This window comes from Rhinopithecus bieti, unplaced genomic scaffold, assembly GCF_001698545.2.
Source record: "Rhinopithecus bieti isolate Rb0 unplaced genomic scaffold, ASM169854v2 scaffold_32760, whole genome shotgun sequence".
Lineage (NCBI taxonomy): Eukaryota > Metazoa > Chordata > Mammalia > Primates > Cercopithecidae > Rhinopithecus > Rhinopithecus bieti.
In genome coordinates, this window is record NW_016813956.1 from 167,078 (window position 1) to 181,471 (window position 14,394).

Consider the following 14,394-nt stretch of genomic DNA (forward strand, 5'->3'; position numbering starts at 1 on the left):
AAAAAAAAAAAAAAAAAAAAAAAAAAAAAAAAGTTACAGAGCCAACTAAATAATGGCGGGAAAAAAAGAAAAAAGAAAGAAGATGATTTTATGGCTGATTTTTTTTTATTTAAGGAAAAGCAATGCATGTACCCTTGAAGATTAGATTACGTTCTATACAATAGCCCAAAATGACAGTGGCTGAAACAAGTTTATTTCTCTCCCATTTAAAGCAAGTCAAGATGTGGAAGTCTGGGAAGCCCAGAAAATCCAGGTCTTGTTTGTGTATGGAAACTCCAGAAAATCACAGATTCCTTCCAACCACCCCTCAATTACCCCTGGGATCCAAGAGAGCCACTAAAGTTCCAGCTATCATACTCACAACCCAAGGTGTAGGATGGAAAAAAAGGACACAAAAGTAGGGTAAAGAGCATGTGTACAACAGCTCTCTTTTACTCTAGTGTCCTAAAACCTATCATAAAACCTTTGGCTTGCCTTGCATTAGCCAGAATTTAGTCCATGGCCACACCTAAGAAGTCAGAAATATTAGCTTTTTTTCCAGGGTAGTTGGCTGAAAATCAGGAGTTCTCATATTAAAAAACAGAGAATGGACATTGAATAGATGACCAACAATCTCCTTCACACTCATACTAAACTGTCCCAGTCAATGAGCAAAAAAGAAAAGCCTATGAACTCATTGATGTAAAAACTTAACAAAGGTACTCCCCCACACACACCATTCCCAAAAGGAAATTTCCAATCTAATTAGCAGTCTTAGCTTGGGCTGCTGAAACAAAATACCACAGCCTGAGTGACTTAAACAACAACAATTTCTCTCTCACTGTTCTGAGGTCTGAGTTGATTCTTTGTGAAGGCCCTTTCCTAGTTTGCAGATGGCTACCTTCCTGCTATGTCCTCACATGGCAAAGAGAGAGCTAGCTCTCTGGTCTTCTTATAAGGGACCAGTTCCATCATGCCCATCATGAAGACTCCATCTGCTAGGATCTCAGCTAAACCTAATTATCACCCAAAGAGCCAACCTCCAAAGACCATCACATTGAGAATGAGAGCTTCTACATATGAAATGTGGGAAACACATTTACTTCAACTGTAACTATTGAAGCAAAAATGTCCCCCTACCATAGACATCCAGCACCACAGTAGTATATTTATTACAACTGAACTTACATTGACACGTCATTATCAAAGAAAGTCTATAATTTACATTAGGGTTTGTTGGTGTTGTGCATTCTATGGGTTTTGACAAATGTACAATGTCATGTATTCACCATTACAGTATCACAGAAATTCATGGCCCTAAAAGTCCTCTGTGCTCTGCCTTTTCAACCCTTCCTGCCACCCAATTTCTATCAACTGCTAATCTTTTGACTGTGTCCATAGTTACTGCCTTTTCTAGAGTGTCATATAGTTAGTTGTGAGGCAGGGAGCTGGAGTGAACTCCCGAAGCAGGGACTTTACTCCGGACCAGATTGAAGACTAGCGGAAACAGGGAGGAGGTTAAAGCACCTCTCCATAAGACACGCCCACCAACGCCATGTCAGTTTTTCGTTGCCATGGCAACGACGGGACATTATCAACCTCTTTCCTCTGCACCTACTCCGAAGTTACCAATCATTTTCTAGAAATTTCTGCATAATCCCCCTTAATTTGCACGTAACTAAAAGCAGGTATATGACTGCTGAACTGCCCGTGAGCTGCTATTCTGGGCACATTACCTATGGCTTAGCCTTGCTCAGCAAGGAGCAGTTACCTGTGCTGTTGCTGTACACTGCTGCTTCAATAAAAGTTGTTAACACCACCACTTCACACTTGAATTCTTTCCTGGGCTAAGCCCTAATTTTTGGCTTGCTTGCCCTGCATCAGTTGGAATCATACAGTATGTATTATTTTCAGGTTGGCTTTTTAGTAACATACATTTAAGTTTTCTTCATGTCTTTTCACGGCTTGATCATTTCTTTTCTTTCTTTTTCTTTTTTTTTTTTTTTGAGACAGAGGAGTCTTGCTCTGTTGCCCAGGCTGAAGTGCAGTGGCACTGGCTCACTGCAACCTCCGTCTCCCAGGTTCAATCGATTCTCATATCTCAGCCTCCCGAATAACTGGGATTACAGGCGCACGCCACTATGCCCGGCTAATTGGGGTTTCCCCATGATGACCAGGCTGGTCTCAAACTCCTGGCCTCAAGCAGTCCACCTGCTTCGGCCTCCTAAAGTCAATGCATTTCTTTTTAATTCTAAATAATATTCCATTATTCAGATGTAACACAGTTATCCACTTACCTACTGAAAGACATTTTGTTTCCAAGTTTTGGATAAATTATGAATAAAGCTGCTACAAACATCTGTGTGCAGGTTTTTGTGTGGAGATAAATTTTCACCTCCTTTGGATAAATACTAAGGAGTGTGATTGGAGGATCTTATGGTAAAAGTATGGTTACTTTTGTAAGAAACCACCAAACTGTCTTCCCAAGTGATTGCACATTCTGTATTCTCACCAGTAATGAACAAGTTGCTATTGCTCCATGTCTTTGCAACCTTTGGTGCTGACAGTGTTCTAAATTTTGGTCATTCTACTAGGTATGTAGTGGTAGCTACTTGTTGTTTTAATTTGCAATTCCCTAATGACATGATGTGAAGCATCTTTTCATATGCATACTTGCATCTGTGTATCTTCTTTGGTGAACAGATGTTCAGGTCATTGGCCTGCTTTAAATCAGGTTATTTTCTTACTCTTGAGTTTTAAGTATTTTTTGTATATTCTAAAAATACTGTTTTCATCAGATCTGTCTTTTGCAAACATTATCTGCCAATGTGTGGCTTTTCTTCAACACTTCTTTGTAAATTTGCAAGTCCTTTGAGAAAAGAAATGTACCCAAAGTATTAATTTGGCAGTCTCATATCACAAGAGTATTCTAAAGCTAAATAAATTACAGTTTTTCAAATTTTGAATTAATTGATCTTTGCTATTGTTAGCAAGGTCAGCAAAGTCTTGTATTCTTTTTTTTTTTTTCTTTTTTTTTCAGTAGAGACAGGGGTCTTGCTACATTGCCCAGGCTGGTCTCAAACTCCTGGCCTAAAATGATCCTCCTGCCTTGGCCTTCCAAAGTACTGGGATTACGGGCATGAGCCGCCATGCTCTGCCATCTGGTATTCTTTAGCAACTGTTTGGTAACTTAATCTTTCATTTTCTGAAAAAAAAAAATAGTTTTTTTCTCATAGTTTTCTTACAAAAGCTTCATAACTGAAATACTTTTTATCACCTCTTCTTATAAATATGGTTTTCTTTTTTTATATAAAAATCTAAGACATTTTATAACTGGCCAAACTTACTAGTTTAGATACTATTAGATAGTCAATATTTTTTGTTGGATATTTGATTTGTATTTCAAGCAACTAATATCTATTCATTTTTAATATCTATATTAAATAGATATTAATAGATATTAAATAATATCTATTCATTTAATATCTATTCATTTGCACTGTTGGAAGAAAATTACTGATCAAATTCACTATGTATTTGCAGAAAATGGCTTTTAATATTGTCTACTTTATCATCCTTTTTTTTCTTTCTTTCTTCCTTTTTAGATACAGGGTCTCACTATGTTGCCCAGGCTGGTCTCCAACTTCTGCGCTCAAGCAATCCTCCCTCCTTGGCCTTCCAAAGTGTTGGATATGCTTTATCTACAGCTTTGTTGTTTTGTTCTGCTACAGGATATTTGCAATTGCCATTTATCATGAAATTCATGACATACCTTCTTCCACTCTCCTTTTTGTCTTTATAGTTCCGGTTATAGGACTAGCTTTGTATCTCCACTCAATTCTGCATCAGTAGTATGCTTTTATTTTAAAATTTAAGTTTGTCTGTATGTATATTGAGACAGGGTCTTGCTCTGTTGTCCAGGCTCAAGTGAAGTGGCAAGCTCAGGGTTCACTGCAGCCTTGACTGCCTAAGCTCAAGTGAGCCTCCCACCTCAGCCTCCAGAATGGCTGGGACTACAGGCATGCACCACCACACTGGTTCATTTTTTTGTATTGAGACAGGGTTTCTCTATGTTGCCCAGGCTGGTCTTGAACTGCTGGGCTCAAGCAATCCTCCCACCTTAGCCGCCCAAAGTGCTGGGATTACAGGCTTGAGCCACCATGCCTCGCTTCTGCCCTTATTTTTAATTCTAAAATAATTTATAATAAATATTAACAATTAGATTTAATTACTGATAAATATTAAATGCTAAATAGGTTTATTAAATAATTAAATAAAACTGAAAATAATCAGTATTTCAATTTAATTACTAATTATAATTCACATAGTTATCCTTGTAACTCCTAATGTCTGTATAAAAGATGTTTATATTTTTTAATTTTTAAAATTTTATTATTTATTTATTTCACACCAGGTCATCAGTGTGATACATTTTTCAAAACACATTATCACCAGAAAAGTGCTGTGATGGAAAATATAAATTGAAATANGTATAAAAGATGTTTATATTTTTTAATTTTAAAATTTTATTATTTATTTATTTCACACCAGGTCATCAGTGTGATACATTTTCAAAACACATTATCACCAGAAAAGTGCTGTGATGGAAAATATAAATTGAAATACCCTTTCTAGTTAGAAGAGTAATTCTGTTTTTTTGATAAAGAATGGAAGAGTCCTTCAGGCCCCTCCAAACTGTCATATTCCGAGCATCGGGTGTCCCCATCCTCACTCTAGTCCACAGGCAGGGTCCTCAGTCTTCAGTGCTCCTTCTCTTTCCCATTTGTCTTGTGTCCCCTTGCTCTCTTTTCTCCAAGACCTAAACTCCCTCAGGACAGGACTATTTTTTACATCTTGATGCCACGCCTGAGCACTTGCTTTAATGTGTTGGATACTGGGTCCATTAAAGATTGTATGTGAAATTATAAAAGAAATGTTTTCACCTTTCTGTGGTACAGCTATAATTTCTGGTTTCATTTACCAACTGGGTGAAAGTGGATCAGTGACACCATCTGTCTGGGCCTTCCTTTCCTGAAATATAATTTTGAGGCAATAGTCCCTGGTTCTTGTAAGGTATTCAGGCACAAAACGCGAGGCATGTAACATACTAAATGAGATTTTTACCGTTAATTTATATGATTGCAAAGGACGTTTATATACACAGTCTGCTAAAGAATTCTGGGGCCAATTAATCTCTGTGGCATGATGGGTAAGTCAATCCCTTCTCCGGGCGTCTATTACTTCAGAAAAGGCATGAATTCAATTTTAGGGACCACACAAAAAAATGTATTCACTATTGTGCAGGACTTGGTCATTAGAGAGCTTTTGTTTCTTTATTTTTTAAAATTTTTTTAATTTTTGTTTTTGTGTATGTGAATTTAATGGAGAGCTTTTAAATAACCAGATATTTAAATAATCAGGTAATACAGATGCCCGACCTGCTCCAGACAAATTAGAAAAGTATGTAGGTGAGGAGGGACCAGCCGGAAGGCAGTTATCTTTCAGCTCTGGAGTGACACTGAACGTACTTCTCTTCCCGGCATGTCACGGGATGTCAATTTCTCTGGCCTTACCCAGGTCCATGCCCGCCCCCAGGGGCCCCAAGAATGACTTCAGCACCCCACCCCCACCTCCCTCTCCAGATGTGGGTCCTGGGAGCGTTCAAGTCCCGTCAGTTACAAGAGCCACCCTTGGCGGCAGGACCAAACCTTGGGCTGCCGCCTGGATCTGAGGCTGGAAAGCGCCGTAACCATGGGGGTCCCCAGCTGGAGCAGGGCGGGCTGCGCGACTCGCGAGGACGCCCTGAACCGCGGCTTCCTCTTTAATAGCCGCAGGACTCGCGGTCAGAAGGCCGACTCCAAGCCTCAGCGGATCCACTAACTGGCCTCTTTGAGGCTGTGGTGAAATTTAAGATACCCTTTCCCCGCCATTGTCACTGACGTACTTCAGAAAACAGGTTAAAGTTCTGAAAGGACGTGGTCACGACTTTATATTTCTTACAGATTTGTGTCATGTTTTGTGCGTAAAAACCATTCGTCCTCATTTGCGATTCTCACATCCGTAATTCAGTTATACATGAAACTTAATCCAGTTATATCATAAAGAGTTCCGATGCGGGGGATGATTCGTTGGGTCTCAGCCCAAGGCCAGACGCAGCAGAGAGATCGGGAGTTGGGGGATGGGGGGCGGGGAGCGGGAACGAGGCCGCCTGCCGTCGGACTCTGGGTCCGGCAGAGAAGCAAATGCTCGCTCCGCAGCTCCCAGCCAGGGCCCAGCTGCTGGCCTGGGATCGCCCCTCACGCCGCAGGAGCCCCGCCCGCAGCGCCGGCCCTGCCCGGATCTGTGCGGGCGCCAGCGCCCCCTACAGCCTGCAGTCGCCCTGCGCGCCTCCCCGCGAGGATTGTTTTCTAGCGCCTCTGATGGGCGGACTCCTGCCCGTCACAACTCCTGTTGTGAGCCTGAGGTTCCTTCTCACAGCTGGGTCTAAGGTCTGAATGCCGCGCCCTCAGGAGAGCCACAGATGGGTCTCCGCTGATGCTGGTCTCAATTTCCTCTGAGGGGGAGAGCTCCGGAAAAGGAGCCGATCCTGGTGGTAGACTACAGATCTGAGTCCACGGGACGAAAAACGAGGTGCATTAAGAGACCGCGGGAGTGGGGAAGTGGGGGTGGGGACTGGGCAATGGTGGCGGGGCGAGAGGTCTGGGGCTGGCGGGGACAGGGCTTAAGAGAGAGCCACCCCTCCTAACCTTGAAGCTGTACCGAGCTTCCCTGTGATATTTTAAAATGCAAAGGTACAAAAAGTGAAGTAATGGAACTATGCGTACGCACTTCCTAGATTTTTAAAGGTTAACGTGTGACTGTATTTACTTCAGATGTTCCTGAAATAAATGAAAATGACAAGTTAAAATGAAGGAAGAACTCAATTGCGTCCTTCCTAGAGGCAAACACACTTCTGAGGATAAGTTGTATGCTCTCAGCGCCTGTTTTTATTAAAAGTATTAAGAAGTACTTTTCCAAATATAGGTGGTGTGTATGGCATCATTTAAACGATTTTTTTCATTTAAAATAGTCTATCCTTTTAAAAATAATCTTTTTTTTATTTTTAGATTTTTTTGAGACAGAGTCTCGCTCTGTTGCTCAGGCTGGAGTGCAGTGGCGCCATCTCCCCTCACTGCAACCTCTGCCTCCCAGGTGCAAGTGATTCTCCTGCCTCAGACTCCCAAGTAGCTGGGATTAAAAGCGTGAGCCACCACCCCTACCAATTTTTGTATTTTAGTAGAGATGGGGTTTCACTATGTCGTCCAGGCTGGTCTCAAAATCACGACCTCCACTAATCCGCCTATCTCGGCCTCCCAGACTGCTGGGATTACAGGCGTTAAGCCACCGTGTCTGGCCACCTTAATCATCTTTGTTTTTGCATCTAGTCTAAGAAATTCTGCACTAAAATTCTGCCCTATTTTCTTCTAAAATTTTAAAAGGTTTTCTATCTGTGTCTTTGTTAGATGTAGAAACTTTTGTGTATGATATGGGGTATAGCTATAATTTTATTTTTATTCCATATGAAAGCCAGTTTCTCAGTCCGAGTAATTGAATAGACCATCCTTTCTCCACCAACTTTTAAGGCTACTTCTACTCTATTGTGTGCATGGTAGTGTCTAGGCTTTTTTGTGGTACTGATTTCTTCACCTATTTTTGCATCAAAGCTCTCCTCTTGGGGAAGTAAAACAATCCTACCAACCAAAGACCCCTCTGGATCCTCAAACAGACCATCAGCATGGAAGGCTGCTGTCCTTACATTGCAGTCATTCAGCTAGTTAGCAGGAGCATCAATTAGTACAGATATCCAGAGCTGATGGTCTTATTTGTATGAATGCCCAGTGCACATGGGATTGGAGGGGAGGGCTGGGAGTGGGATGCGGGGAGGATCCAGAAAGGGGCTAGTCTTCAGGTCTTCCCTGGAGAGTATGTAATCTTTTATCATTAAGTGTTGATTTTGTTTTGTTTATACCTTCTTTAGATATTGAAGTATTCACTAAGGCTTAACATGTAATATCTTTAAATCTTCATATGAATAAGTTTATCTGATAGATTTTGGTGACACATAAACTGTGAAACAAACAGAATGATGGAACATGAGAAAGGGTCAAGGATGGCCTTGGTTAGGGATGGCAGCTTTTAAAACTATGAGCTAAGATAAAATTTAGAAGGTTTTCTTTTTATTTTAATTAATCATACCACTATTTTTCTCCTTTAATTTCCATATATAATGAGTTGATTGCAGTATTAAATTTTATTGTGCTTAACTAAGATAATAGTTGTCTCTCCTCATTTTAGCAAATAATATATTTAATGAAAAATCAACTTTGTTGAGGAATAATTTATACACAGTAAAATATACTTGTATTAATTATACAATTTGATGAGTTTTATATACCCAAACAGTTACTACTGTAATCAAGTTACACTTCCGTCAACCTAGATAGTTTCCATTTGTAGTATCACCTGTGCCTCCTCTTCCATACTCTTGGCCCCAGGCAGCCACTGATGTGCTTTCCATAATTACAGCTTAGTTTTCCCATTCCTAAAATATCATGTGAATGGAATTTATATCATATGTATTTTTTATTTTCCTTCACATTTTTGAGATTCATCCATTTTGCTGTATGTGTCAGTAGTTTATTCCCTTTTAGTGCTTTATAATATTCCAAGATACAGATATATTGCATTTTTTTTTTTTTTTTGGAGACAGAGTTTCCATCTTGTTGCCCAGGCTGAAGTGCAATGGCATGGTCTGGGCTTACTGCAACCTCCACTTCCTGGGTTCAAGCGATTCTCTTGCTCAGCCTTCCGAGTAACTGGGATTACAGGCACCCGTGACCATGCTCGGCTAATTTTTGCATTTTTGGTAGAAACGGGGTTTCACCATGTTGGCCAGGCTGGTCTCGAAATCCTGATCTCAGGTGATCCGCCCATCTTGGCCTCCCAAAGTTCTGGGATTACAGGCTTGAACCACCGCATCCGGCGGATATATTACAATTTATTTACCCATTCACCTGTTGATGAACACGTGGATTGTTTCCAGTTTATATCATTGTGAAACAAAACCAGTATGAACATTTGTATAAAAGTCATAGTGTGGACATGTGTTCATTTATCTGGGAGAAATGACCCAGAAATACTGATGGGCTGTGTAAGTGTTTAATTTTATGTTAGAAACAGCCAAACTTTTTTCAAAGTAGTTGTAACATTGTCCTCTTACATCCACAATATATGAGAGTAGTTTCCTCCACACCCTTGCTCACCCTGGAGATTGTCAGTCCTTTCAACATTAGCTATTCTATTGAGTGTGAAGTATCTCATTGTGGTTTTGACTTGCATTTCCCTAGTAACTAATGATGTTTAAAATCTTTTCATGTGCATACTGGCCATTTGTTTGTTTTCTTTTGTGAAATGTCTGTTGAAAACTTTTACTCTTTGTTTTGGCTTGTCATAGTAAGTTACAAGGTTCCTTATATTTTCTAGGTATGAGTCCTTTGTCAGATCCATGTATTATAAATATTTTCTCTCAGCCTGTGATTTTTCTTTTTCTTTTCTTTTCTTTTATTTTTTAGAAAGATCCTCACTTTGTCACGCAGGCTGGAGTGCAGCGGCGCCATCTCAGCTCACTGCAACCTGTACCTCCCGGGTTCAAGTGATTCTCATGCCTCAGCCTCTTGCTTTTCATTTTATAATGTTTTTTGAAAAGCAGATTTTCACTTTTGATGAAATTTAATTTATCATTTTGTTGTTTATGTTTCATAAACTATAAACCTGTTGTTTTGTTTTAAAGAAATCTTTGCTAACCTTAGGGTATTGACGATTTCCTCCTAATTTTTAATGAAGTTTTATAATTTTAGCTTTTACATTTACGTCTATGGTCTATTTTAAGTTAATTTTTGCGTAAAGTTTGAGGTAAGGCTCCTGCTCTTCTCCCCCACACCAAGATATCTACTTGTTCAAGAAACATTTATTGAAAAGACGATTTTTTTACTTATTGAATAGCCTTGACACCTTTGTCAAAACCAGTTGTCCGTAGATGTGTGAATCTATTTCTGGGTTCTCTATTTTGTTTCACTGATCTTTGTGTCTAACCTTATACCAATTCATTCTGAAATACTTTCCAGATTACTATAGCATTTTAATAAAATTTTGAAATTGAATAGCTTAAGCCCTTGGACTTTTTTCCCTTTAAATATATCAACTTGGAGAAGATTGATTCATATTTGTTTGTGTTTCATTTTTTCATTTTTCAAAATTATATTTCAAATTGACATAATTATATGTATATATGGGGTGCATAGTGATGTTCTTTTTTTAAAAAAATTTATTTATGTATTTCTTTATTTATTTTTGAGACAGAACCTTGCTGTGTTACCCAGGCTGGAGTGCAGTGGCACCATCTCGGCTCACTGCAACCTCCACCTCCTGGGTTCAAGCAATTCTCTTGCCTCAGCCTCCTGAGTAGCTGGGATTACAGGCACATGTCACGATGCCTGACTGATTTTTGTATTTTTAGTAGAGATGGGGTTTCACCATGTTGGCCACACTGGTCTCTAACTCCTGACCTCAACTGATCTGCCTACCTTGGCCTCCCAAAGTGCTGGGATTACAGGCGTGAGCTACGGCGCCCAGCCCATAGTGGTATTTTTCACACATAAAGTGTATAGTGATCAGATCAGGGTAATTAATTAGAATATCCATCATTTCAAGCATTTATCATTTCTTTGTGTTGGAAACATTCAATGTCCTCTTTTCTAGCTCTTTGAAAATATATATTACTGTTAACTATTGCCATTCTGTAGTACAAATAGAACACTAGAACTGATTCCTCTTATCTAGCTGTAACTTATTTTCTTTAACAAATCTCTCTTTATCATCTCTTTCCCCTACCATTCCCAGCCTCTAGTAATCTCTGTTGTACTTTTTACTTCAATTAGATAAACTTACTTATTTAGTTAGCTAGCTTCTGCATATAAGTAAGAACATGCGGTGTTTAACTTTCTGTTTCTGGCTTATTTCACTTAATGTAGTATCCTGCAGTTCCATCCATGTTGCTACAAGTGACAGGATTTCATCCTGTCATGAACAAACAAAATTTGCAAAACAAAATTACCTTAGTTATCACATTTCTTTTATTGACATGATTCATAACCATCAGAATCATCTGACTTGTACATCATTGTATCAGTTGGTTTTATGCTCAAGATGTTGCATTGGTTCATTATTATCTTAATATCCCAACCAGCCCAGTCTAGACATAAATGCTGGCCCCTAGGACTTGGCAGGAAAGGGAGACAGGCCTGGGCCAGGCATAGTGATAGTAATGTACCTGTGTTTGAAGCTGTTAAATATTTGCTACAATCCTATTCCTAGACTAAAAATTAGATACTTGTTAAGTCCTACTTGTCGGTGTCTATGGCTGTGTGAGTTCTGGTTAGTAGAAGGCAGGCAAAAGTGATGTGTATTCTTCCATAACTGGTCCATAACCACCTACCACTCACAATACTCCATGCCTTTTTTTCTCTTCAGGCTCCTTGGATTAGAGACCATCCTGAGGACATCCTTGGGAGTCATGTGCTGAAGATGGCCAAGCCACAGGATGAAAGGAGCTGTATCTTTGAGTCAGCACTGGAGAAAGGTGTCTCTAAACGGATTTGCAGAGAAGTCTTCTCAAATACTCCCCTTCTGAGTTCCACTTGTAATCCACTTTTTTTACTCTCCCAGCAATCAGTGTGGTTTGGGGAAAATTCCAGAATCTCATAATATCTTGGTCATGGGTAAATCAGGAAAGGGACTTTACATACATGTGATGCAAAGCAGATCAAAACAAGCAGGGCAGCCTAACAGCACAAGACCCCAAAGGGTAAGGAAAGTCCTGCAGAAGAGCAGAGCAGTGCTGGCAGGCAGCAAAGGTAAGTGGACAGGGCCGTCAGGATGGATCATTGGGGCATGCCAGCATCTACCAGGGATCAGTAGAGCTATTTAGAGAAACTGATAAAAAGCTCTGCCAACTACAGTCACAAAAGATGGAGCTCAGAACGATGAGTAGCTGCCTAAAATATCTCCTTTTGTTGATGAAGAAAGTAAAGTTTATAGAGCTTAGATTATTTGCTTTTGTACCTAGCACAGTACTTAGTTCATAGTAGATGCACAGTAAATATTTGTTTAATGAGTCAATGAGTCACTAGCCTAAGACCTTTAATATAACATGCTTAAACCTGCTACCAGGGATTGGGAACTCACCTATTTAGTAGTGAGTAGAGGGGTGTGGTACTGGTACTTAAGATAGACGCATTGTGGTTGGGTATGGTGTGTTTTTGTTTTTGTTTTGAGACACGTTCTCCTTCTGTTGCCCAGGCTGAGATGCAGTGGCATTATCATGGCTCAAGGCAGCCTCAACCTCCCGGGCTCAAGCGGTCCTCCCACCTCAGCGTCTGAATAGCTGGGGCCACAGGTGCGCATCACTGTGCCTGGCTAATTTTGTTTTGTTTTGTTTGTTTATTTTGTAGGGACGGGATTTTGCCATGTTGCCCAGGTTGGTCTCGAACTCCTGGGCTCAAGCTATCCACACACTTTGGCCTCCCAAAGTTGTAGGATTACAGGTGTGAGCCACTGTGCCCAGCAGATATGATGTTTTTAAAAGTTTGAAAGTTAATATGCTCTCTGGTGTGCCATAGGTCCCACTACTCCTATTGCCTTAAAACTCACACAGTACACATTTGTCTTCCATCTGTCTCCTGTGGGCTTCACTTGTAAGAGAACCCTTTCTACTCTTTGCTGTTCACAAGTCACCTTTTAAACAGAGCTTGTTCCCAACGCTGTTTTGTTTCGCCCTCTGCCATGTCCTTCCCGCCATCACCTACCTATCTTATCTCTTCCATTATCTATCCACATATGTCCTCTGTATTTTTTTGAGTTTTTAAACATTTATAAGCATAAGTCCTTAGGTAGCTATGCCACTTACATAATGAACTAGAAAAGCTAACCAAAGAGAACAGGGTTGTACTCAGATATACCTTCTACAAGTTTGTATTACACATATTTACACATATTTAAAAATATATACATATTATTGTGCTATGTGGTTATTAGACAAATTCAATAAGCAGTTCTTATAAAGTATACTCAATGTAACTTTTATAAACTTATCATATTTTATAGTTACTCTGTTTTTATTAGCTGCTATAAACTACCTGGGCATCTTTCATGAGTCATTTTATTGTAATGTTTTTGTATCTGTTGAATGAGGAGTTAGAAGGCATCATCTTTAAGGAGCTTTACAGGTACATGTCCAGGGCTCAATAATTTTATTATTATTGCTTGCACAGATAAAACCTAAGCAGGTGAAGGGGAAAGAATGAAAGTGCAGGGTGGAAGCTGCTTGAATGCTAACTGGGTCAAAGTTCTCCCAGAAAACCCCCATAAAAGAAACCTAAGAATCTACATCACCAGGAGACCACTGGGACCAGTTCCTCTGGAATCCCTGAGGCCAGATAATCAGGTGAAGCTTTACATTCTGTCCCTTTCTGGTCATGATCTTCTCCACAGTCTGCTTGGTGCCTCCTCCTCTGTGACTCTAAATTCTTAGGATCAACCCCTCTTGCATATGCACATCCACAGTGCCTGTGGGATACAGTGTGGTATGGGAAGGAAACCCTCTTCTGCCTTAATATTTTCCTGCGTGCCCCAGGCCTTGACGGAATCCTGTCTCTCCATAGTGTTGCTTTTCCAGGAGATTGATTGATTGATTGATTGACTGAGATGGGGTCTCGCTTTGTCGCCCAGGCTGGAATGCAGTGGCGTGATCTCGGCTCACCAACATCCACTTCCCAGGCTCAAGTGATTCTCCCGCTTACGTCTCCTGAGTAGCTGGGACTACAGATGCGTGCCACCATGCCTGGCAAATTTTTTTATTTTTTGTACAGACGAGGTTTCGCCATGTTGACAAGGCTGGTCTCGAACTCCAGGAATCAAGTGATCTGCCCACCTCGGCCTCCCAAAGTGCTGAGATTACAGGCGTGAGCCAATGTGCCCGGCCTGAATTTTCTTCTGGAATTCCTGCTGGGTTTTTGTAGTCAGTCCTCTCCCCATTTCCCACATTGGCTCTTGCAGACCTTCCTTTTCCCAATTTCTGTTTGCCACCATGTCAGACATAACTTTTGCCACAGGATCTCTATCCTACTACAAAGGAAACCAAAGCCATCAGTAGAAATTTCACTAACATGGAATCAGATTCATGGAAGAAAAGGGGAGGAAAGTTTTGCCTTAACACTTGGAAGGGTTTCGTTTCTTTTAGTAGCTGGGAGACAGAAACATAAGAAAGTAGCTTAATAAGCTTTCAGCTGTTCACCTGATGATGTGTGAGCTGTCAGTAGT

The 14,394-nt window shown here is 40.3% G+C and overlaps 1 long non-coding RNA gene across 2 annotated transcripts; it reads left to right on the top strand.

Moving 5' to 3' along the window:
- Positions 1-6,413: 6,413 nt before the first annotated feature.
- Positions 6,414-13,839, top strand: LOC108513433 (uncharacterized). Of its 2 annotated transcripts, XR_001880911.1 has the most exons (4): positions 6,414-6,609; positions 11,548-11,716; positions 13,347-13,519; positions 13,804-13,839. It is a non-coding gene; the product is annotated as an uncharacterized LOC108513433 (long non-coding RNA). The 2 variants fall into 2 exon arrangements; XR_001880910.1 differs by having other exon boundaries at positions 13,347-13,826.
- Positions 13,840-14,394: the final 555 nt, after the last annotated feature.